This window comes from Setaria viridis, chromosome 9 (assembly GCF_005286985.2).
Source record: "Setaria viridis chromosome 9, Setaria_viridis_v4.0, whole genome shotgun sequence".
In the NCBI taxonomy this organism is placed as follows: Eukaryota; Viridiplantae; Streptophyta; class Magnoliopsida; order Poales; family Poaceae; genus Setaria; species Setaria viridis.
In genome coordinates, this window is record NC_048271.2 from 24,650,673 (window position 1) to 24,675,030 (window position 24,358).

Here is a 24,358-nt window from a genome sequence, read left to right on the forward strand (position 1 = left end):
TTCTTCGTTTAGCCCATTCCCGGCTGGGAATGCGGCCCGATCCACAGGGATCACCCCGGCCTGGTTCGGATCCCGATCCATCAAAAACTCAGCGTTCGTTTAACCCTGGCCTGGGTCGCATCTCAGCCCAAAACCCCTCATTTCCTCCCACCCCAGTCAGGAATGAATCATCTTCTCATTGGAGTGGAACAAACCCTCGCCGCAGCGAGACGGGTGGCGGTGCTGCAACGGCTGCCGCGCCGGCAGGCCTGGGATGCGACCACGACTGGGATGAAAAATAAGGAAAGACAGAAAGTTGAGCCAGAGGGGAGGACAGGAGAGGCCAGGCCGATCGCCATAGTCCCAGGCCGATCGGCTCGGGGTTTCCTTGCCTTCGTTTTCGCACAGCAAATTCTTGGATCGCCACTGGAAGGATCTAAAACTGATTTTTATGGGGTGGTGTTCAGAGGAGGTTGGGAGAAAAGATTAAGAATAAAGAGAGAAAGAAAGAAGGAAAGAAAATGCGTCCGCGATCGCACAACCTCCCTACCATCCACCTCCACTAGCAAGCTCCGCCAGCGCTTCTACGGGCCATACAAAATCATCGCCGAGGTCAACTCGGCAGCGTTCCGGCTAGCGCTTCCCCTAGCGCACACATCCACAACATCTTCCACATCGGCCTCTTCAAGAAGTTCGTGGGCGAGCCACCGTCGTCACCACCTGCACTGCCTCCTCTCCACCACGACGCCGTCATTCCGACCCCAGGTTCGGGTGCGCTTCATGTCCGGGTGCGCTAGATCTCATCTAGTGGGCAAACGAACTAGCGTCAGCAACTTCGTGGGAGGACTTGACGGAGTTCTAGCAGCACTACCTATCTTTCCAGCTCGAGGATGAGTTGCTTCTCCAGGCGGGTGGAGATGTTATGTGGCACCGTCTATAGGGGAAGATGTTGGCGAAGGCAACGAACAGGCACCGGGAGCCGTGTGACAGCAAAGAAGGAATAGTGAGGTTCAGAAGGTGATTAAATAAGGAGTTCCTCGCCTTCCATGGGAAGTTGCGTCGACTTACCTGCGAAGCTAGGCAACCGGCGCCTCTCGATCTAAATGCAATTGGTTATGATTCTTGGCAAAGCTAGACATAAATTCTGTTGTTGGAAAAGTGAATAGACCAGACTAAAATGTTATGAGTATGGAGTTAGTTGAAAACATTTGAGTAGCGCAGTGGTTAATAGCAACTACCACACAACAAGGATTGCCTTGCCAAGTCTTGGCAAGCAAGGCTACTGGGCAAGCTTCGGCAAGAGTACCAAGCAGACCTAGAGTTTCATCCATGGTTTCATTTTTATTTGTTGATGTCGCCCTCTTGGAACAACAAAATGAAATAATGCAATGAGATTGGTAAAAGTGACAGTACGTCATCGGCACAATGTTCAAAAACATAAGGCAACATAGCCAAAGTGACACTTGTAGAATACATCATAGGGAAAATGTTCAGAAACATAAGGCAATCATATGGTACTTTCACTCTAAGTACCATTAGCTTCCAAAATATAAGAGTACCATCCCACCTCTGAACCATCTACTTAATTAGCCTTGCCACCAAGCATTAATCTCGCATCAACAACAAATAAAGCAAGCAACGCATGCGTGAATTTGACATTGTGCCTATAATTCTCAATTGACTTCAGCTCCGCAGTAGCCTTCTGAAGTTGTTGCCACACCATCTTGAGCTCATTCCTAATCTCTCTAAGCTTACAGTTAGCTTTTCCCAATTCTTCCTCCCACTTCTTTGCATCCTCTTCAGCTTGCACTTTCTTCTTCATAAGCTTCACAAGAACACCAAAGGTCCTATCATCCCATTCTGGATCAACCCAGATCATGTAACCGCATTGATTTTTTTCTTCCTGCAAATTAAACGTCCCTTTAAAAATCATCGTTGACAACAGTAACATGAAACCACAAAACAAAAATCTCTGTGAAGCAGGTAGCCATTACCTTTGGGTAGCAAGCAAACCGGCAGATAGGGTTGAGAAAGGTCCAAGAATACTTCACCACAGCTCTCAACCCATGATCACACTTGTTTTTAGATGCCAATGGGTAGTGTTGCAGGAAGATATCTCCGAGAAGTAGCTACCAACGAAAGAAGATGATGGAATACTCGGATGCTTCATAAAAGTCATTGTAACTTGAAATCAATATTCAGTTTTGCACTTCATAAACTATAGCCTATCAACTTCTAACACCAATCGGAATGCAAATATAAGGGTAGGACGATATCGAAATCTATTGCCTTCAACCGAAATCCCCAATTCCATAAATCCCCTTCCCTCTAACGAAAGGGGAAAGTAGCGATACAAAACAAGGGACTGACCTGACCGTAGCTCCTACTCCTCCCTTCGCTATTAGGATGCACAATTCCCGCCACTTGTTGTAGATCTACGCACCAACGCCTCTAGGCTCAAGTTTATGCCATAGCCAACAGGAGCGTGCTAGTGAGTCCCTTGCAATCTACACTGTTGCAGATATGCCATTGCTCTGGCCTGCAACTGGGAAGTGGACCACACTTATTAGAGCTGTAATATAAAGAAGCTGCCTTGTTCATAAACTATAAATTGCATTATGTCTTAGTGGTAGTGCTGACTCTTCAGAAACAAGAGGTAATCAGGCTCGGTCCTTGTTGTGGACACTATTACCTTCATTTTTCTTCCTCTTTTATCTCAGACTGAATTGTGGGTCCCTGCAAAATTTTATTATCTCAGCCACCAGTTGTATTATTAGACAATAATTTGTATATATACTATCAATATCTATATTATTAGTGTTCCTCAATTATGCAGCATATCTAAATTCTGAATGGTAAATATGCTGGAATCAAATTGAAAGTAGATTGAACCAAACCGGCATAATCAGATTACATGTCACAACCATTATATTCATCACTACAAAGTTGATAATCATCGTTCTTACTTATCCAAATTTGCCAGATAGTACATCACAGCAGCAGCGATTGCTTGACCTTCCTCGCACATTGGTGGTCTGTTCCAGGTGACCCTTCACCTTCTGCAGCTTAGTGGCAGTAGCTTCAAGCTTCATGTTAGCCTTTGCGCATTCTTCCTTCCACGACCTTGCTTCCTCTTCAGCTTTTGCCTTCCACTTCCTCAGCTTCATCAGAATACCTTTAGTCCTAGCATCCCATTCAGGATCAACCCACATAAACATCACGCATTTTAGCCCTTCACACTGCAGACACCGACTAAGTTCATACAATTCTCCGTTTACAACACTAACATCAAGAGTACAAGCAAGGTTTATTAAAATTGAAACATGTTATTGTTTACCTCGCTGCAGGATGGATACTGACATCTAGGGTTGTCAAATGTCCAATTATACCTCACAAGGAGAGCATACCCGTGCTCACACTTGTTTACAGGATCCACAAAGATAAGGTCATCGTCAGGAGGCCCTAATCTTCCGCTACAAATAACTTCAAGCACCTCTAGAAGCTTGTAAAATAAAAGAACCTATCAATCCATAAGACGATCCAAATTAAAAAACTAACTGCATCACGAATCTAGTATGTTCAACCCAGATCCCCAAATCCATAAATCTCATTCCCTAGGATGATAGGCGAAAGTAGCAGCTCAAACTAGGAGACTGACCTCATCATGGCTCCTCATCCTCTCGTAGCCGGGAGGTGGCGCAATCATCCTCCCATCGCCACTACGATGCGCCATTCCAGCCGCGGGCCGTTGCAGATCTGCACAGCAAAAGTCTTCGCGAAGCTAGCGAAGTGTGGTGCCAGCCATTCGATCAGTAGAGACTCACCTAAAACTTACATGTGGGGCCTGATCACGGTAAAGACTTACCATTCGATCGGTAACATGTTTGACCCACGGGAGGAGTACATCTTCCTTTTTATTTTACTACCCTACTTATTAGCTTAAACTTACATGTGGGACCCTGATTGGTTTATTACGTTTTCGTGGAGCTTATATCGTCACAAAACCACCGTGTAACAGCTAGTGATGATTTCTTTTTGGCTATTGTGGCAACTTTTCTAACGTTCTGTAACTTTGTCACGAAATTTGCTCGGATGTGAAACTTAGTGATGTTTTCAGCTAAAAACGTCATAGATCTATGACAAGAACAAATGTGTCATAAATTTTCATCATAGATCAACACATTTCTTGTAGTGCTTTCTCATTGTCTTCTGTTTTAGGTACCAACATCAACTCATCATCACAAACCACTGGAGTAGAAAAAGCAAAACTGGGCGGCATCTCTAGCTCGACCGGTTGGAACAATTCAACATCCTGTCCGACCAGTTCAGCTGCTGGCGTCGGCATCTCGACTGGTTGGACTGGTTCCTCAGCCGGTCTGACCAGTGTAGGTGCTGGTAGAATGTCTGCCTTGATCTTCCACTCCTTCTGCAGGGCTATACGTCTGTACTTATTGAAAGTCTTGTCCCTTTGCTTCTCAAGCTCTTACTCCCTTTTCTCCTTGAAGTGCAATCTTTGAAGCTTCCTCCTTTGAGTACGAGTCAACCCCGAAGGACACCATATCGGCAAGAAGTACCTGGAGATAGAGTTGCTACTGCTGTCTTCATGATCATTAGGAGCAGGGATCCTCTGGACAGATGTCTTAGCCTTATTGTCTAAGACAATCGGCCTTTTGCCATCATCCTCAACGGGGACCTTCATGCGTCCAATTTGGATTATATCCTTGCTTATAGTCCTCTCTGGGTCAATGTCCATCTTCTGCACCCTTTCCTCTTTCTTCTTGGGATGATACACTTGCCTTGGAGGAGATGCCCTAGGTGCTTGAGTAGGCCGGTCAGACCGGTGGGGTAGGCCGGTCTGACCGGTTGAGCCTGTTGGCTCCAACAGGATCGGCGAGGTGCCAAATGGTCATGCACGGGGTGTGATACCCTTTCTAGAACTGATCTCCTTGATTCTTCCCAGCGAGGATGGAAAGGCTGCTGCTGCATTGACTGATAAGGTACCCACATCACGCCATTATCATCCCAAACCGGGCATGGTGGATTCAATGTTGGAGGAACCCATGATGTGGTAGGGTACTGCTTCTATTGGAAATATTCACCCCTCTGCCTTGTAGCTGCTCTTGGAGGTGAAACCGGTCCCTCTTGCGCATCGGTGACCTCATTCCTTTTTTAATGGACGATCACTTGTAACAGCCTTTTGGTTGGAATACTTGGCCAAAAGCTTGTCAAATTAAGCTTCCAGTTTCCAATCTTTTGCCAAGTTAATCCCTGATCTTTTGCCAAGTTAAGCTTCCAGTTTCCAATCTCCGAACACTTCGATTTCAGCATTTGGGGGTGGCCCTGGGCCGGACTGATCTGACTGGCCGCCTAAACCGGTCTAACCGGTTTGTCCTGCTTAGCAGGCTCAAACAGTCTTTGACCGGTCAGCTGTTGACGGCTGTTAGCACACCAAGTTAGGAACCGCAAGCGTGTGGATCAGTTGTAGCTCTTCCCTCAGAGTATTCCCCCAAGGTTTATCAATCCGTGGAACTTATAGCACAAGATCTGTTTCAACTAGCATTGTTAGTATTAACTTGGTGTTTATGAGAGATTCAGATCCAATCTACTAAGCATGTACAGACAGATAACAGATAGAGCAAAGGTAACAATTTAGAGCAACCTAGACTATGCATATGTTGTAATTCTGAGCATGAATAGCAAAGCAACACAGATATAATCTTAGTAAAATGCATCTTTAAATCTTCAGCTCCGGTTCGGATCCCAAAACCCCTACCTTACACAAAAAAGATCCTATCATAATTACGTCTTTCGACGCAAGCAGGTTAAGGGCATGATCATAAGAACATGTCATACTCATTGGTAGACCAGGCATGCAAATCTTATCATCATGACCACAAGAACACCCTAAGCAATCTATTATCGATTCATAGATTGAAAAGCATACAAACCCGATAAAGCATAAAACCATCAAAGGAGATACTTAGATCGCTAAGAACATGAACACATCTATTACTTCACCATAAATAATTGTACATCATAAGATCACCACCGGGATCCTACCTTGATCTTGATGACTCCTAGCTCCAGAACTTCAGCATGGTCCTCCTCGCAGGGTGATCATGTCGGCAGAGGTTCGCCTACGCTAGCCTTCGACAACTGCACGGCCCTCGGCTCTCTCGAGAGGTGTCCCTTAAGCTCCTTCTCTTCTCTACTGCTTCACATCGGGTACGTCATCTTGGATATGGAGCTCGGTGGATTTTTTGGGGTATTTATAGTCCAGAGAGCGCGTGGCAAAAATTGGAAGGCGAGGGGGCGAAGGAAACCCCTAGGCCGATCGGCCTAGGCCTTCCTTTTGGCCCCTCATGTCCTGCTTCGTCTCCAACTCTCCTTTGGTGCTTTGAAGTCTTATTTTCACTTGCATGTCGGCCTAGCTCGTCGGTTGCTTCGGGATGAGATTGATTTTCAATGCCTTTCCAAATCTCCGCTTGATCTTCTTTGATTCCTTTTTGATCCCGAAGTGATCCTTGCCATATCTTCACAAACTTTGCCATCAAGTCATCTTGGAGGATTGTTTGCCAAAGATGGGCATCAGAAGCCTCCAGAAGACCCTAGGCCAATTGGCCTAGACCCTTCCTAGGCCCGTTGGCCTCCGTCTTCATTTGGTTCAATGCTCGTTCAGTGCTTTATCCAAAAATATACTTTTAGGTCCAATTCCTGCAAAAATAGAACATCCTCCAAAATATGTTGCACATGTGAAAATGATCGGTTTATTAGGTGTAATCAATGGTTTAGGTATTAAACTCATGTCATTATTGAAGATAAACAGGCGTAAAAGTGTGTTAATAGTGAGCGTCAACATCGGCGAGGTTGACCCTTGCCCCCCATGTCAAGAAGCTCTCACGTGATCTTGAATGACTCTCTACCATTAGAGGTCTTTTTATAAGCCACTTCCCATGTTAATTCTTTGCCACTCAAATCGGACTTCTCCTCCCTGATCACCACATTGTTGCCCTTGCTTGCTTCAGCTTGATGTGGCTGAACCAGTACCTTGGGCTACTGCAAATCCATGGTGTTGACAAGGAAAGATGTCTTATCTACTTGCATCTCATGAAAAGCCAATTGTCATTCATTTATGGCCGATTGAACCTATCGACGGAACACATTGCAATCATTAGTAGCATGCAAAAAAGAATTATGAAACTTGCAATATGCACGCTTTTTAAATTCTTCAAGTGGAGGTATGACATGAGATATCTTAATGTTTCCAAGTTTAAACAATTCATTAAAAATGCGATCACATTTGGAAACATCAAAAGTAAATTTTAGTTCTTGCCGACCCATGTGAGTCAGTTTAAGAGATGAACAAGAATAAGTCTTAGCCTTTGAAGGCTACATAAACTCAGCAACATATACATTATTGTGTTCATCATTCGAACTATCAGAATAATATTCAATAGCATGCTTATTAGAACGATGAGACTTAAAACTTTCTTTTTACGTTCTCATTCGGTTTTCTTGGATTAAAGCTCTCACTTGCACTTGTGCAATCGAAAGAAAATCATAACCATCTATCCTATCTCTAATAGATGATCTTAAGCCCTTAAAAGCAATATCAGCAAGATCCATATCAAAAATTAACAAATTAAAGCAACGGTTTTTGGTTTCTTTGAATCATTTTATATAATCAGAAACGGATTCATCTCTACCTTGCCTAACCAATGTCAAATCTGTCAACTTTAATTGAAAGCTCCCACTATAAAAATGATCATGAAATTTCTGTTCTAATTGATCCCAAGAATCAATAGAACAAGGAGCCAAGGAAGAAAACAAAGCAAAGGCGGTTCCAGTCAAAGATAAAGAAAACAATCGCACTTTCAAAGCATTATAGGAACCCACTTCACCTAGTTGAGCAATAAATTTAATAAAATCAGGCATACGCCAACCAGCAGGAAAGGGAACATTATCAAACTCAACATTATATGGCTTTTGTTACAACTTAGATTTGCCAATATCAACACCAAGCTTATTTCTCATCACATTAGCCAAATCTTCTTTAAATTTAGCAAATTCATTCCAATTAGAATTATTTGGCTGTTGTGGCGTTGTAGCTACTGTATTCATCTTATTCATATGGGGCATGCTATTAGCTAGAGCGAGGTTATAAGCTTCAAAAACATCATCGGGTATGAAATTAGATGACGATGATGTTGTACTGTATGAAGGTACAAAATTTTCAAGTCCACTAGTACACCTAGGAGCAGCCGAACTAGGCACAACAATAAGTGGTACAGGCTGCTCGGGCACAACTGCCAGCGCACTGGTCACATCAGTTTGACTAGTTGCCTGGATTGGTCTGACTGCTCCAGCTGTGTTCAGCTTTGGCAGTTGAACCGGCGGTGTCTGACCCGGGAAAATTTTGGGCGGCATGCCATACAGTCAATTTTCAAGACTAACCCCTAGCGTAGCCGACGAGCTAGGATGCACTACCCCACGAGGATTAATTTCAGGAGCACTTCTGCTTGTAACATTATTAGCAGATGAAACAGATTTCCCCTTTTCTATGTCATCTAGTTGTTGTAGATGTGCAATGTAAGAAGCAAGAAGCTCATAACTACCCAAAATGTGTTGATTAAATTTCTCATTAAGCACAGATAGGTTGGGGGGTAATTTGCTTACAATACAAATTACCTCAACCTTGTTGTCGCTCATCTTGAACGAGGACATCCTAAAATCTTGCACACTTGTCACTATGCCCTGGCGGTCCCTCATGAAGCCTATCAAGAACTATGTCTTGATGTACTCCTCTGCCGCCAAATACTTCTAGCACTCTTCTTCACTGAGATCTTCAATGGAGGCTGTAATGATGTTGTCCTTGTCGCTTCCGTAGTAGACCCCATCTTGCTAGGGTTTGATAGAACAGTTGCAGAAACCATATCTTTCTTCCCCAGTAGAGTCACCAAAAATGTGTTGATGTTTTTTTTGGTCAACACACCGAATGCGCTAGATCGCGTGATCGAAACTCTCCTCGTGTGGCTCTTGCCCTTGGCCAGTCAGACTAGTCTGGGAAGCCAGTCAGGCTGGTTTGCACAGGGTTGACGTAAAAACCTACGATCACCACCCCGGGAGGGATCCTGTTAGGAATGGTGTGCCTAGGGATGCTCTGAGATCGACGGGCTACTCAGAACATCCTCAACCGCCGTAGAGACGAAGGAGGAAAGCAAAGGGGTTGGAAAAGATTAGGGTTTGGAGATAAAAGTAAAGATAAATGTTTTGATCGATTGGGTGTTACCCTCAATCGGCCGCGGCCCTTCATATTTATAGGGTGGGGAGGTCTTGCCCCGCAAGGAAATCTTTTTACAAATCTTAATCTACAAGGATTCCTCATATCTACTCGGACTAGGATTGGACTGATCAAACCATCTAGCTAAACCGGACAGACCGGTTGGCGTTGCTAGACCAGCTACAGGGCGCCACACTAGTCGGAACGCCTGAAGAAACCGGTCTGACTGGCCATCCCAGCCTGATTGGCTTGCTGCCAAATTTGGGTTCCAACACCATTATAATTGGCTGAGACATCAACTATTTTCAATTCAGATTTTGGTGGACGTTGCTTGAAATGGCATTTGACAATATGTCATCAGCTACTATCAAGACACACTTTGGAATTAAATTTTGTTGATTTTTGCATCTAATGTGTTCTTTCTCCAAATTTTCATTTCCAGCTGAGGATAAAGAAGAAACTAGCATAGAAGGACTGAAACAACATCGCGAACCTGTGATCTGTCGAAGTGTCATTCTAATGTACTAACCATTTTAGATATTGTGTTGTAATGCCCATGCCCTGAGTTAAAAAGGGACATGCAACTAGCAAATAACAAGGATAATGTGCCTAATAGATAATTCCTTGCAATGCTTTGAGATTACGAGTCGATGGTGCTTTGCTTGTGCTTGTATGTGTTTGTACTTCTAAGCACTCTCAGTTGATAACATGGATAATGTCGGTTAGAGGCCAGTACGTAGAGATAGGAAAATGCCTCAATTCATTCTGGAGGCTGATGCATAACTTGCAGCTCTAGAACTATCCGTGATCCCTGGCTAACCGAATAAGATATGTAGGAAGGGATTAACGAGGAATTAAACCGCACAGGGATTGGGTGGCAGCAAGGGGATCCACCCAATCCCTGCAGTGAATAAATCAGCATCTGGATCAAACCCTGTCCTGCCAAACAAAGCCTCAGGGATTTATAGATGGGGGTGGTCGAGGATTGACCACGAGATTTGTGGATCTCGTGGTCATCTACCTCCTCTACTTGCGCTAGCTCGCGCACTGCCCACCACTGCCCACGCGCAGCTGTTGCCGTTGCACCTCCCCGCCTCTTCCTCTGCTAGCGGGTGGTGACGTAAATACTGCACCACCTCGCCATGCCACTCACCCACCTTCGCTCCGCCCACAAAGCCCGGCTTCCACCATGGACTTGAAGGCTGTAGGAGTGAGCAACCCCTCGCCACTTACAAGGGCTACACGAGACGGTTGCCGTGCAACAAGTCGAAAGCTCGCAAGTGATGCAGTGTGAAGCGTTGGGAAGTAGATGGACCAACTTCCAAGACGACGGAGCCTCTGCTTGCTCCGGTGCTTCCAAGTGCCTCGGCAAGAGTGGCAACGTCCACATGGCGGGTCATTGCGCCCCTGCCGCGTTAATACACGAGAGGATAGGACGAGAGCGGGACGCGCATGGGACATGATCAACGCCAGACAGCACGCCCACAAGCACTCGGGGGCTGCTTGAGAAGAAAAGCTGAGGCACTACGACCGTCGCGGCTGGAGCCTTAGCCCTGATTGGCCCGGTCCCCGGGCCTTCGGGAGAAAGATTCGAAATGCGCCCTTTCCCCCACACTTCCGCGGTGTAGCCCTCATAAGTGGCGGCGGGTTGCTCACTGTAACGACTCTACCTTAATTAGGTACAGTTAAACTTAAGCAAGTCTTTAGTCACTAAGTAAAAGAGGTGAAATGTCCAAATTACCCCTAAAAAGCTCTCTTTGGAGTTAAATAGAAAACTTGAGTTTTTATATACAAACTTAAAATTTTGCCCAAATAAGAGTTGTAAAACTTTTAATTTCAAACAGATTTTATTAATAACATTTTGGCTAATTCGGAGTGGGAGAAGGTAAAAAACAAGAATTAAATCAGGAAGTATATCAAAACCCTACAAATGACCAAAGTCCTGAAATTTATGTTTTTCCTCACATTTGCAACCTGTTATCTCACAATTATATATCTAACCTCAAGTCAGTCCTTTAATAGAAGTTGTAGTTCCTTGCGTGTGTTTCAACTTTGTTACACTGACCCAGGTCCAAATCACAACCGAACCTGCTAAAAAACGTGGTCAAAAACATGTAAACAGTCAACTCAGCCTTTTTGCATTCCAACACTAAGTTTGGAAAACGTCCAGAGCATGCATCTTGGCAAGCTTGTTCCTCCAAAAATCTGAACTGAACTCAAGAAAAGTCCTTAATAGAAATTGGAGTTCTAAGACCAAAGAACTTTTCCTTCAATTACACTGAGGTCTGTTGCAAATGGGAAGCTACTCAAAATCTGAGCCAAAGTTGGCCAAAATGCTGAAAAACAGCAAAACCGAGATCTGCCTAAGTCCCCGAAGGCCGGCGTTCTGCCAAACTTTGCAACTCCATAGTTTCAAATTCGTCTCGTTTTCAAGCAAACTCCTTTTGTAAAGTTTGAAGCCGGATGTCAAGTCTACAAGTTTTACTTTTGGAGTTTCATGAGTTCTTTTGATAAGTTTGGAGAAAAAGGCCCCAAAAACCGGCCCTTTTGGCTGCCCCAAGGAGCACCCCGCCCAGCGCGTGCCCAGAATGCGCCCGGCCTGGTCGCCCGAGCGCCGCCCGCCGCGTGGCTCTCGCCCACCGGCGAGCTCATCGACGGCCACGACGGGACAACTCGCTCGCCAGGACACCCAGTGACCACGCAACCCTATCCTTCCTCTGCCCGAGCATCTCCCACGCCCAATGCCACGCCGCGCCTCTGCTGCTCCCCTCCGCCACGCCATGGCTGCTCGATGGCCGAGCTCCACCTCCCCAATCCGCCGCTCGATGGCGACAGGACAACCCCTGGCTGGCCTAATCGCTCCGCCCGACAAAGAATATCACGCGCCCCTCCTATCTCTCCCGCCCAATTGCCGGACGATCTTCGCGTGCCCCCGCGCCATTCTTCCGCCAGTGGGTGCCACCGGCCAATGGCGCCACCCTGTTCTCCTCCCCCGCTCACCTCCGGCCACGTCCGCCGCCAACACTGGCTCCGCCCTTGCCCTCCGCACCTCCCGGCCCTATAAAAGGAGTCTATGCGTCGCTTGCACAGCTCCCCACACCCGTAAAGCTCCGTCGCTCCCCTGTTCTGTGCGCCGCCGCACCACTCTCCCGTGGAGCCCCCACCTCCGCGCCACCTCGCACCTCGCTGACACCACTGCTCGCTCTACCGCACCACCGCGCACGTCTACAAGTGACTTGTTGCCCTCCCGGAGCCCCGCCGTCGCTGGAACCTGCCGCTAAAGCCGCCTCCGTCCCCAAGCCGTTCTGTCGCCGCCGAGCCTGCTCCGCCGCCCTAACCGCTGCCAATCGACCCTAGGTGAGCCCACGCTCCTCCCTGATCACTTGTTGCCATGGCCCGAGCCTCACCTCGCCAGAATCGGGTGAAGATCGCCGTCGGCCGGCGTGAGGACCTATCTATGTCATTTACCTTCTTCCAAGGGCCTTAGCGTAAGAACTAGGGACCCCTGCGCAAATAAATCGTAGACACGAGGGTTGGTTTGTAAGTTGTTTTCGGTTTATTGTTTTGAATCGGCAGAAATTAGGTTAAACTTTGTAAATGCACCGTAAATCGTAGAAAAATCAGAAAAATGCCAAACCACTCTTTGTTGAACTCAGTGAACTGTCTAGTTTCATGCAAAAATAATCTTGTCCATATTACTGTTGGAAATAATACCCTATGGTTTTATTTCTTGCTGAGGCCTTTTAAATCATAGTAAATCGAAGAAAAATGCTAAAAAGGTAAATCCAACTCTGTGGTTCATGTTTCAGTGAGTAGAAGCTCAGAAAAATACTTAGGTCTCTGGAGTAGAACTTTAAACCACTGTTTTAACCTTATATTTGAAATCTAGGATTAAATCTTTCCTTTTGCATAAGTTTTAATCCAGAGCTGAGAAAAATGTAAAACCACTTGGAGTATCTCAGTTTTTAGGTGTAGTTCACAGGAAAAATATGGAACCTGGTCAGAAACAGAAATAAACCCACCTTCCTTTTTAGAGAAAGGTAAATAGGAGAAAAATATGGGAAATAGATGTCCTTATCTAAAAATCATGAAAAATTTACCAAAGTCTCTGTAACCCACCTGCAATCTACTGTTAAAATTTCACCGTCAGAATAACTGTAGGTTTTGAGATAAAAATGGTTAAGTACATGCTACCCTTGGTGGAAAAATATTTTTAATTCTTTTTGTGGTAATCAGATGGATCCCAAATTTTTACAGTAACTCATTGATGACATAAGTAAGGTGTTGTAATTTTCTCAATCTCATATGTTCCTGTTTGCTTGTGGAACCACATTTTGGATAAGAAATCGATTTAAGGGAATAAAGAAATATAAGTCCTAATACACCTAATGGGTAATTTTTGGAAGAGATACAAAAAAATATTCAAAAGTAAATAACTCTCCAAATGAACCCCGAACAAACCTAAACATGACCCCACCTTCTTTATGCAACTCTAAGTTGTAAGAATCTTATATGTACACAATCACCATCAAAGTCAACCTCGAGTTTAAACCACAACCCACCTTACTTTATGAAGTTAATAAAAGTTAGAACCTTGTTTAGGTGAATGTGACCGAAATACAACTTTCTTTCTAGCAATGAGTCATGCCTTGCATCATTCGTACAAAAGCATGGAAAAATCTAAACTCTTGCATATGCATGTCATGTAGAAGCTAATATCGCCGACGGAACCTACGAGCTCCACCCTACGTTGGAAGAGGAAACCGTCACAGAGCTACATCACGCGGAAGTTGAGCCCGAGCTAGATCAAGACCCTGAGGAACCACTAACTTTTCCTAAAGGCAAGCCCCGGTGCATGCTTTCCTGTTTTAAATTTATGCAATATGTTGATGCTTATGATTGTGCATTTACGTTGTAGGAGTTGATCAAAATCATAGATGCATGAACTTAGTTCCTTGTCTGATCACTAGTTGCTAAGGTCGAGTAGTTGTTGTGCTAAATAGGACTCGGTAAAAGTCGAGTGATTGTCTGTCACTCGCGAGCTATACGAGTTGTGTGATTACTCTTTCTACAACTATAAGGATGACGGACGGGATCGGGAATGGTTCCGATGTAGTGGTTTGCCCCGTCTGTCTAGCAATGAACTTGCTAAGGTCGAAACGTGTCGGCGTTCGTGATCAAGTGTTTGAAAGTACTAATCTCGTACCTAATATGGGATAGGGAAGCCTAGTACCTAATTGAACTGGGGCATGTCATACCCCCCTACTGTCCTTGGGACGTCGTTCCTATGGTGCATCATGTGGGTGCAAGTGCGGTCACAGTACGGTAGAGCCCGGGACTATGGAGCATTGCATGCCAAAGGAAGTTTGGACCTGACACGTGCCTAAAGGATCGACGGGGACGGCTGACAAATGAAGCGACCCTTCGCGGTGCGCGGGTGTCATAAGATTAGGTTCACCATGCATGGTTAATAAATTCGAATCGATTCGTCTGCCTCTCACAGTTTGGGACTCCTTGATCGCTATTCTGCACTGAGTGAAGATGGAACATGAGGATATTAATTTTGATGGTTGTCTTTAATTGTTTGGAAACAATGCTTGCTTAGTATAAGTTGCTAATCTAGACTGGGTAATGAACTTAGAACTTGAGCTAAAATATTGAAAGTAAGAACCAACTTTAGGCGTTTTGGCAAAAATAAACCCACAGCCAAAAAGCCTTACATGTCTAGGAGTCAGTGATGTAGTTACCACCTGTCGGGTTAGTCTTGCTGAGTATTAGTTGCTCAGCCTTGTTTGTGGCTTAACTTTTCAGGTAATGTCGATAGTGTGGCATCTGGCACCACTTGGCCTACCCAGCTCCCTCCGGGCTGGACAATGGAGTGGGATCTCTCCTCGGATGGCGAGGGCAGGGATCATTGATGTCATGATCGGCTTGGTCATGGTATCGTGTATCGACGTTTAGCTTTCGCTTGTTTTACTCTGTCGTTGTTCACAACCTTGCAAACTTGTTTGGATTTTGAAAACTCTGATGTAATAAATTGTTGAACTATGTTAATGTAATGGGAATGTTGTAATCTCTGTGCCCACTCACCTTCGTGTGAGCAATGCTTCTCGATCCTGAGTACGTGGTTTATCGGATGAAATCCGACGGACAACCAAGTTAACTTGCTTAAAGTGCATGATCGCGTGTCAGGTGACTTAAGTGCATTTTACTCAGGTTAATTTGGACGGTTCCGCCACACTCACTCCTACAGCCTTCAAGTCCATGGTGGAAGCCAGCCTTTGCGGGTGGAGCGAAGGTGGGCGAGTGCCGTGCAACAAGCCGAAAGCTCGCAAGTGAGGTGGCGTGAAGTGTCGGGTAGTAGATGGACCAACTTCCAAGACGACGGAGCATCCGCTCGCTCCGGTGCTTCCAAGTGCCTTGACAAGAGTGGCAATGTCCACATGGTGGGTCATTGCGTGCCCGCCACGTTAGTACACGAGCGAATAGGGTGAGAGCGGGACGCATGGCGGCATGGGACACGATCAACGCCAGACAGCGCCCCCATGAGCACTCGGGGGCCGCCTGAGAGGAAAAGTTGAGGCACTATGATCGTCGCGGAAAGGTGCGCACACTATGCTTTTGTACAATTGTTCCCCTTAGAACTGATCTCACTTATAAATAAATACTAAATCAGATAAGGAATTACGAATACTTACTTAATTCAGAAGGAAGCTAGCATCCGTAGAGGTACATGACTGGAGTAGAGTGCTAAGCACTACTCCCTCTCTCTCTATACTAAGCACTAGCCTAAGCAAGCTTCGCCAATTAGTGGTGCTTTCTCTTGATAGGAATGAGAGTGTTTCTCCAAGTGGGGGATGGAAGGTGGTGTGTCTGAAAATGAGACCCCTCCTCTCCTATTTATAGGCTCTAAGGGTCGGTTCCTAAGGGGAATATATGGGAAATCTTCCACAACCACCATAGGGACACTGTCAACCACCACCACGCGTGATCTGGGGATAAGATGAGCCAAGGGCAGTTCGGCCGAACTGTCACACCCGTTTTTAAAAGAAAACCAAGTGCTACCTATATGTATGCTAGAATCTAGTTTCATACATATAGTGACATCACCAATGAATAACGGTGACAATATCACGTAAAGGAATACAAATAATGACTTACGAGTCTACCAGAGATATATAGCTTAATCCTAGAAACGGAGGCTCCAAACTTCACACGCAATCGATTAGGGGCTGCGTATGCCTAGAACTCAGCATTATCTTCAGAAAACTTCACACACCTTCCTCTTCTCGGCAGCAGTAAGCAAGGGTGAGTATGCTTACGGTTGGTACTCAGCAAGGCCACAAGAAATAACCAGGATAACGATTTAAGTCCATCTTCAAGTTTATTAATCATGTGAGGGTACATGCCACTCTTGACCGTGAGCAAGGCTAATATATCAGTTTTAGACACTCTGCAGAGGTTGTACACTTTCACCACAAGTCATGTAAAAGTTCAGAAGAACTTTAGACCCAACCATGCTATGCGAAAGTAGGCACTTATCATACTACCGAGGTGTGATTGCATAGGGACGCTATGAGGCCTTTACAAAGATTCCCTAATACAAAGATTCCCTAATAAGTGGTAACCCGCTAAGGTTTCGATGTCTGGTGCGCATAAACCTCCCTAGTGGGCATCGCATCTTAGCAAAGCTCACTTCCCAAGAGGACCGGGCTATACAACGACTCAGTCCCCCCCCTCTTGCCCTTTCGGTAAGATTACCCCAAACTAGAGTCCCTAATTAATTAGTCAAGACCAGAGCCATATAGTTCTTGTGGTTGCAGTGTTTTCCTGGGTGGTTCTTCAGGTTCCAATTAATGCATGGTATTCTTGTAAATAAGCATAGATAGAATGATGGTTAGGGACACTTGCCTTTCTCCAACGAAAAGTTACTCTTATTGCTCTTTAGCTCTTGCTCTCTTGGAACTCTTAATCTTTAAAGCTTTCGAATAGCAATCCTTCTACTCAAAGCAATCATCGGGCACAAGCATACAAGCAAACAAACAAGTACAACTAAGAACAATGCATCAATCAAAAGAAAAGCTTAAAAAGAGCGTACTAAAGGATAGGGCTCGATTCTAAGATCACAAAGGCGCGTGAAACACTAAGAACGATGCTATCGTTGAAAACATACATATATCAGGGAAACTATGATTGCAAATGAAAAGACAAGAGCTATATGCTGCATTTATTTTTATTTAGAAAACACATGTAAAGTATACTTTTAGAAAATACCCTAAGTTGGAATTAATGCAAATTATATTTTATTTGCAAAGACCGAGGTAAACCCTAGTCAAGTTTTATTTATAAATGTTCATGTATAAATTATACCCATTACACACTTATCTTTAGAAATGTGAGAACAACTAATTGAATTAAAACATATGTTGTGTTGGCTAAACAAACTTTATGTAGAAAACATTCATATTGACATTAGTCATTTTATCAATAATTAAAAAAATCGAGTTATAACTTAACCATATTTTAATTACAAATATTAAAGTGTAAATTATACCATTTAATTTTTTAACTTTAGATAGGCTAAACTATGTGAAACATCTAAACATATAGTTTAGGATTCAAGTGGGTCAAATTGTTATTGAAAACATATTCACATTGGTATTAATCAAGTTAATTTTTATTTATGAACGCCGGTGTAAAAGCCTAATCAACTTTTATTTAGAAAAGTTGATTCACTGTTGAACATTAAGCAAATTAATATTAGTTTATAAAAATGATATATAACCTAATTAGCTTTTATTTAGAAAAGCATATGAAGTAAGCATTAATCAAATTGATGTTTATTATGAAAAGCGGTGTATAACTCTAAGTAGGTTTTATTTTGAGAAGACATGCAATGATGGAAACATCACCACAGTCATTAGCCAAATTAATATCAAATTTATTTTAAAAACATGCAATGATGGAAACATCACCATTAACGTGTAATTTTTGTTATCATGAACCTAACGCAGCTTGAACGCATTGAAACAGAGCTGGAATGAAGGTTCTATTGGCTAAACAAGGATTTAAGGACCTAGACAGAAAATAACTTAGACTACAGGGGCTAGCAGGGAAGATTCACAACACACATGGAACAGAGCTTGTAAAAAGACCAAAGGATAGGGTTAGGTCTGTTAAAGATCATGGTTGGATCTGGTGGTGAGTTTCCAAGGGTTTCCAGGGGGTTATCTTCATATCAGCCAAGACACAAGAAAGGGGCAAAGGGTTACAGAATAGATCAAGGGCCTATCTGCAAAATCTCATAGAGCTTCCATGGTCATGGCGGACGACGGCTCTACGGAGCAAAATCGTCGGTGCTTTGGGCTCCTAGGGCTGTGGAGGTTCTGCACATGATAGAGAGGAGGTCACGAGGAACTCAGGGAGGTGCTCACCAGCGGCGAAGGACGACTGCAGCAACCGAAATTTGGCCTAGTGGCAGAGGGGACGGTAGCCGGCTCGAGCTTCGCGTGGCTAGCGGGGCTCTAGCTCAGAGAGGCTTCGAGACCAGGCGGCAGAGCTTCATTTTGATGAGGGGAAGCCTGTGGCAGTGGTGGATTCTCCCGACGGTGCTCCAGTCACAGTGAATTGGCGATGAGGACTAGCGGCAAGCTCGGCTTCGGCGGCCCGCTCGGCGCGATTGGCGGCGCTCCAGTGGCGTTACGAGGGCGGAGACCATTGGTGGAGCTGTGGCTCGATGCCACAGATCTGGTGGTGGTGCCGCAGATCTTGCTCCGAGGGAGGGCGACCGTGACGAATTAGAGGGGCAACCGGCGGCTCTCTGTTCCTTCAGATGCGGCGACGGCGGCGCTTGTGCAAGGACGACGAGGCGGCGGTGCGTGTACGGCAGGCGCATGCGAGGGCTCATCCTCGAGCTTTATAGGAGCACGGCGCCCCGGCTTGCATGGCACGCACGCCTAGGAAAGGCGATAGCGACGGCGCTGCCATGCTGTGTCCATGATGGACATGAGCAGCAGCGGCAGCTGGGCCTGGTTGGGTCGGTGACAGGCCCCGGCAGCTAACGTGCTGGAGCGGGTCGAGCCCACGGGCTCGGCCCAAGGAGGAGGATAAGTTTTTGATTATTTCCATAAATAATTTCCGTGGAAAGAAAAATCCAGATAATTCAATAAAGCCACTAAAAATACTCTGGAAATCCCAAAAATTCTAGGAACATTCGTAGAGATGGTTTGGGACACGATCAATCCAAATAAAATACTTGGAGCTTGTGAAAAAGATTCTAGAACCTTCCAAAAATGGATTAACCTATAGGAAAATGAGAATGAATTCCAGAAAAAGCTGGAAAATTCTCAGAAGGACCTGGTCGGCGTCCAACACATTTTTAAAACCTTTGCACTCAATAAACACGAAGATGCAACAGCATGAATGTAACACACACAGAAGAACACTATTCAATTTAGAAAAACAACCAGTCATTTCTCCTATACTATATTTCCTATCAAGAAAATAAATCTTGAGAAAATTTTAAAAGTATGTGAAAATTATTATTTGATTATTCTTTCTAATCACATCCTGAAATCCAAAAATTTCAGGGTGTGACACGAACCAGGGGTTCGGCCGACCCCCTATAACCGCCTCTCGCACCGCCTTTGCTCTAGGTTGCTGCCCTGTAGGTCTTCATGTGGGTACAGGGTGCTTGGCGGTGAATGTAGTCGGTTTCCTTCCGGTTGTGGGGCCATGGATCCGTGTGCTTGCTCCTGATTGGTTGAGAGTGTGTTTCCTTGTTCTTAAGGTGTGTTTTCTCCTTTAATGGACCTGCATACAAATATTCACCAACACTTGTAGAATTCATTAGTAATAACTCCTACCACTATTGTTGATGCTCATCTTTTATGTGTTTATGCATGAGTTGATAGCCGTCAACACTACTACGTAGGCCATTTTTTCATTTCAGTATAAAACTTCAAACCATCTAGGGCTTCGGAGACAAAAAAAACACTAGCATTTGCCTCATGTGACCGTCCACTTCCCTTTCCTCTACCAGTACTGCACTCAATGCAAGGTCGGACGTTGCGATGTATAATAGCAACTTCACCTTTTCTCTTGAGGTTATCAAGACTGCCATGTTTTCTAAGTGTGCTTTCAACTCTTCGAACGCTTTTTGCTCTTTTGGCCCCCAAACAAACTTGTCCTTCGCTGCCAACAATCTGAAGAAAGGTAAACTTCTCTCTACCGACTTCGAAATGAATCGCCCCGACGCTGCTATTCTCCCAGTTAGTTTCTAGATGTCTCTTTTTGTTCTTGGTTGTTTCATTTTCCTAATTGCTTTGATTTTCTCTGGGTTTGCCTGTATGCCAGATTTTGACACCATGCAACCCAACAACTTTCCTTTTTTCACGTCGAAGACACATTTCTCCAGGTTGAGCTTGAGGCCATACTTCCTCAGATTTGCAAATGTTTCACACAAATCCGCTATGCGGTATTCTTTCTTCTTGCTTTGCACTACAACATCGTCAACATACGCGGAGACATTTCTCCTGAGTTGAGGTCCCAACACTATTTTAATCATTCTGTTAAACGTTGACCCCATGTTGCGAAGACTTTCTAGTATCCTTACAAAACAAAAGACTCCGAACGGTGTAATAAAGCTCGTTTTCTCTTCATCAATCCTCCTCATCTAGATCTGATGGTACCAAAGAAGTAATCTAACATAAACATCATCTTTGGCAAAGGGTAATCATCTTTGGGACAAGCCTTGTTCAAAGACGTGAAGTCTATACACATCCTCCAATCTTTGTTCTTCTTCGGGACCATTACAATGTTAGATAGCCAAGTGGTGTACAATACTTCACGTATCACCCCAGCGTCCAACAACTTTTGGACTTCGCACTGTGGTGCTACAGTCTTTTCAGGAGACAAGACCCTCAATTTTTGCCTTCGCGGTGGTATTTCTGGGTCTGTTTCCAACTTGTGCTCAATGACACTTCGTGGCACCCCCTACAAGTCTTTCTTGCTCCATCCCGAACGTATCCATTTCCTCACGTACCAGTTCTATTTTATAGGGCCATGATTTTTACACTTTACAACCTGACACCCCCCTTATAACTTTATTCGAAGCATATTTCGGGGTCATTACGATAACATTACACCACTTTTGACACACACTTTACAACTCATCACTTTACAGCTAAGCCCGAAGTGGCCCATCGCGGTGAAGTCCTCCCGGCTCATTTTGGCATCTTTCCGCCTCAAAGTACTTCGCCTCCTCGCCGGCAGTTGCTGTCCACCCAGCGACAGGGGCCACAGGTACTTGACTTCGGCCCACACGCTCCACCTCCGTGGCCGCCGCTCTTCGCATGCCGCTCAAGTGAGTTAGAGAACTCAAGGTTTTAGGAATGAGGGTGCTTCGCGAAGTCCTTTTCCCTAATACCAACCTAAAAGACGTCTTCGTCAGTAACTTCCAATGGACGTACACGTGACCCGAGAACTCATGGGACCCGAAGAGCTACCGACAGAAGTTAGGAGAAACCCTCCGGGACTACATCTGACGCTTCTCCAAGCAATGCAACGAGCTTCCCGACATTGTCGACGCGGATGTGGTCGGAGCCTTCATCTCCAGCACGACATGTCAGTCCTTGGTTCACAAGCTCAGCTTCTCGAAGCCCCAAACCACCAAGGAGCTCTTGGACATCGCGACCAATCAATACTCTAGAGAGGAAGCTGTGGACGTGGTGTTCGAGCGTAGCAAAGGCAAGGCGAAAAGGGAAGATGACGAGGCTGTGTCCTCCCACACGCACATGAAGAAGAATAAGAACAAGCTGCGGAGTGCGGAGGGACAGTAAGTTGGTGGTTGCGACGGAACAACCAGAGAAGAAAGAGGGAAACCCCCAACCGACTACCTAGAGAAGATGCTCGAAGGGTCCTGCCCCAACCACGCTTTCCCGGCCAAACACCTCTACAAGGATTGCTCCCTCATGAAGAAGTACATCCCTGAAAACGGATCGGATATGAACGGATATTGCGGATACAAATACAGATAGTTATTTTTTCTCGGATTCAATTCATATACAAATAGTGACAAGATGTGTCGAATATTGATATTCATCCTATTCAGATCTTAGAAATGCAACTTTGAGTATCCGAATTCAGATACGGTAGGGATATTGAATATCTGGATTCGGATACGAACTTACCATTTGAGTGTCTGAACCCCTTCGGTTGGACGAACGGACGAATAATATCCGTACCACTTTCATCCCTAAGTACATGCACGGGAACCTTAAGGCCACATACCCAAAGAAGAAGAAGGTCGATGCTCCCACCCAGGAAGACGGCAGAAACGGAGATGAGTTCCCTGAGCCAAACGGATGCCTCATGATCTTCAGGAGGCAGGACACCTACGAGTCCAAGTGGCACCAGAAGTTAACTAGTCAAGAGGTGAACGCAGTCGAGCCAGCTGTCCCGACTTACCTGAAGTGGTTGGAGTCGGCCACCACGTTCGACAGGTCGGATCATCTCAACTTCATCCAACGACCGGGAAGATTCCCGCTTGTGGTGGACCCGATCATCGGAAGCAAGTGCCTCTCCAAGGTGCTAATGGATGGAGGAAGTGGCATCAACATCTTTGCCTTGTCTTTTATGATCCTAGAAACATTCTCTCAAACTCATCTAACTTAACCCCTAAGCAATCTAACCTGATCTGACCTAACATATCACTAGGAGATAAGATAACAAACAAATTGTGGGGGACCTAACCTCGGGGTACCACTCAAATGGGCCTGATGGCCCCTCATCGCCCCTTGGGGGTGGCACGACCCATCCGGACAGCATTCAAGAGATCGTACGGATCGAGATGAAGAATCAGCATGACAAGATATAGATAGAGATACGGTTGTTCAAATATGTAAAGAAATGAATTGTACCAAAAGACAATAGGTTTTCTTGTAATCGACTAGGATTAGATAGAATTAAATCTGTAACTCTGCTTCCCGGACTATATAAGGTGGACAGTGACCTATTCAAAAACCCAAGCCATATTCAATACGCTATACGCTAAAAATATAAACCCCGAGCATAGGACGTAGGGTATTACAATTTACACATATTCGGTGGTCCGAACCAGTAAAATCCCCCGTGTCCTCGTGTTCATCCATCTAACTCTAGGTCAGCTATTCCCTCCACAAAATCTATCATATGGTTTCCATGGAAACTTTTTCTAACTTTTGCCACGAAGGTTCCATATGGTTTCCATGGAAACGTTTTCTACAAGTAGCAAGTAAATTGGACTTTAATACGTCGCTAGTGCTGATATGGCCTATAGGCATCATGGAGAAGATTATGCCTCATTTATTTACCAATAAGCTATGTACCTTCATATGTTACAAACTAGTGTATCGACTGGACTGCATTTGTACCTTTTTTTCATTATTGTATTCCAGCAAGTTTACGGTCCTCGGACAAAAATAATCCAACGAGATTATACCAAACAGAATATATCAATAAGGGAAATCGTACCAATAGGAGTGTCATGAGGTTTCATAGGTATTAAATTCCATACCACATCAACAAAACTGTTAACTTGACAGGTTAATTTCAGGAGCATGTTATGACTTCATGGTATGACACATTTGATCATAACACCATGCAAGAATTAAATGATGCAGGTTATCTATGGAACTATGGAATGAATTTATGCATTGATAGTGACAGTTTCATTTTATTGAGCTGACATCACGCTCTTAGTAAGAGTACAATGAAACCGTGCACCGAAGCTGGCCTGAAATCATGGAGCCGGTCCTCGCATTCGCAGGTAAATTGCAGAGGAAAGACCTTTATCTTCAATGCAACGGATGAGGACCACGAAGCTTCCACATCGTGTTTTGTGGTGCAAGTGCAACTTTGTCCGCTCGGGATTAAGACCACGGATATTCCCAGATTATCTCTAGAACTAAACAAAATTCCTTCACGTGAAATTAACGCGACGCATGTAAGACAGGGTTGCAAAAAAGTGCGGTGACACAGCGCACATCTATGAATTACTCCCTCCGTTTCAAATTATAGATCATTTTAGCTTTTCTAGATTTATATAGGTGGTTGTATACA